The following is a 2,555-nucleotide window of genomic DNA, read 5'->3' as shown; positions in this document are numbered from 1 at the left end:
GATAGGGAGGGGGTGTAGGGGCTGGAGGAGGTTACAGAGATAGGGAGAGGTGTAGGGGCTGGAGGGGGTTACAGAGATAGGGAGGGGGTGTAGGGGCTGGAGGGGGTTACAGAGATAAGGAGGGGTATAGGGGCTGGAGGGGGTTACAGAGATAGGGAAAGGTGTCGGGGCTGGACGGCGTTACAGGGATAGGGAGGGGGTGTAGGGGCTGGAGGACGTTACGGAGATTCCCCTGAATGAAAGCAAGGGACTGAAAGAATGCATTGAAGTGGATCAGTTAGTTACAGTGAAAGTAATGGTGTAACGTAATGTTCTCCATTCTGTTAGGTGTACAACGTACTGATTATCTCGTGAGTGGTTGTGGAAGCTGCTTTGGCCTCATCTCGTTTGATAGTGGGTTGCTATCCCACTATGTGCACACTAGCTGTTGCAGTTCCAGCCTGTGTAACAAAGCTGTTGAACCGGGTAAGTCGTTGGTAGAACCCCATATCTGGAAGAGGTGGGGGCAGGATCAGAGGGACCCTTGTGTTCTGCTCTCTGTTTCACTTGTGTCATCTTTTGTCACCTGTGGAAAAGACACAGCCACGAGCATAAAGAAAGTATTGGCATTTATAACCGTATCTGTTACCACCTCAAACCATCCCACAAATGTTACCCCAACATTTTGGATTGTTGTAGAAACTTGGCAGTATGTCCTGGACGGAGATATGAAGATGATGTCTGGGGATTATTGTTCAAAGTTACTTTAGAGAAAACATTCAAGCAAGAGTTTCGTGTTGACTTAGAAGAGTAGACAGGATCCTAAGGTCATGTCTCATCTGAAAGATAGAACTCATCAGGTCTGCCTTGTTGGGTGACAACCTAATCTTTCAATTGAGCTTTCAGGAGCAAACTGTGAACTCACCACCTTATAATTTCAAGGCAGCATTGCTCCTCACTCAGCCACTGTTAACCATGTTTCCTTTTGGGCTTTATTTATTTCACCATTGTACACTTTCTTTCCCTCTTAATATTTGCCATGTGCCCTTTCAATGCTGTCCATTTCGCTAACTTTCACCTTCCCACTTCTATCTCTCTTGTTTGGCTTCTGAAGAGGCCCATTCATTTCTTGAGTCAAGTTTAAATATCAATCCTCGTCTTTTCCCCTTTGTTGTTTCAATGTCATTGCAGCAAATGCTTTGTCCCAGAATGGTTTGGGCCCAGTCCGAGGTCACAGCAACAGTAACATAGCTAGTCACAATCATTGCCTTTTCCCTGCGATACTCCAGCCATTTCTCTTTTGTAATGATTGTGGTTTCCTATTGAAAGTCACAATTCAATCTGCCTTCACTACACTCTCAGACGTAGCCAGGTGGCCTAGGACCAGCTAGGGAAGTGGGTAAAGAAATGGCAGATGGAATACAATGTGGGAAAGTGTGAGGTTCATGTACTTTGATAGGAAGAATAAAGGCGTAAGTGGGGAGAGGCTTTGGAAATCTGAAGCACAAAGGAACTTGGGAGTCGTAGTTCAGGTTTCTCTTAAGGTCAACATGCGGGCTCACGTGGCATTTAGGATGGCAAGTGTAACACTAGCATTCATTTTGACAGGGCTAGAATGCAACATTAGGGCTGTAATACTGAGGTTGTATAAGGTTCTGGTCAGACCACATTTGGACTATTGTGAGCAGTTTTGGGCTATGTACCTAAGAAGGGGTGGGCTAGCATTGGAGGGAGTTCAGAGGAATTGTACAAGAATGAATCCGGGGATGAAGGGCTTGCCATATGAGGAGCTGTTGAGGACTCTGGCTCTGTGGAGTTTAGAAGGATGAGAGGTTTGGAAAGTGCTGTCTGAGGATCTTGGGTGAATTTCTGCAGTGCACCTTGTGGATAGCTACTGAGCATTGGTGGTGGAGGCAGTGGATTCTCGTGGATGTGGTGCGAGGAATGAATCAAATTGGCACGGTGGCTCAGTGGTTAGCACTGGTCACCACAGTGGTTAGCCTTACAGCGCCAGGGACCCAGGTTCAATTCAACCCTTGGGCAACTGTCTGTGTGGAGTTTGCACACTCTCCCTGTGTCTGCATGGGTTTCCTCTGGGTGCTCCGGTTTCCTTCCACAGTCCAAAGATGTGCAGGCTAGGGTGGATTGGCCATGCTAAATTGCCCGTAGTGTCCAGGGATGTGTAGATTAGGTGGGTTATAGGGCAATGGGTCTGGGTGGGATGCTCTGTGGGTCAGTGTGGACTTGTTGGGCCAAAGGGCCGGTAGGGATTCTATTGATGAAGACCAGTATCTGTGATGCTGGGGACAACAGGAAGAGGCTGAGCAGGATCATCCACTTAGCACTTCTGGCTGAAGATTGCTTCAAATGCTTCAGCCTTATCATTTTCATGAGAGTTTCATGTTCCTTATAGTAAATGGCAGAACCCTTGGGAGCTCTAACATTCAAATGGATCTGGGCGTACAGGTCCATAGTTCCCTGAAAATGATTAAGAAGGCATATGGCATGCTTGCCTTCATCGCCTGGGGTGTGACTAAACATGTTGCAGCTTTATAAAACCCTTGTTAGGCCACATT

General features: G+C 47.1%; 1 long non-coding RNA gene across 1 annotated transcript in view; it reads left to right on the top strand.

Annotated features, from left to right (window-relative positions):
* Positions 1–332: 332 nt before the first annotated feature.
* LOC125487909 overlaps positions 333–2,555 on the top strand; it is a 12,509-nt gene continuing 10,286 nt past the window's right edge. The window contains exon 1 of the long non-coding RNA XR_007266151.1: positions 333–465. This is a non-coding gene — a long non-coding RNA (uncharacterized LOC125487909). The remainder of the gene's footprint in view (positions 466–2,555) is intronic.

Source organism: Rhincodon typus, chromosome 47 (assembly GCF_021869965.1).
Source record: "Rhincodon typus isolate 14 chromosome 47, sRhiTyp1.1, whole genome shotgun sequence".
In the NCBI taxonomy this organism is placed as follows: domain Eukaryota; kingdom Metazoa; phylum Chordata; class Chondrichthyes; order Orectolobiformes; family Rhincodontidae; genus Rhincodon; species Rhincodon typus.
The sequence above is the reverse complement of the archived record's forward strand: the minus strand, read 5'-3'. Positions and strand labels throughout refer to the sequence as shown.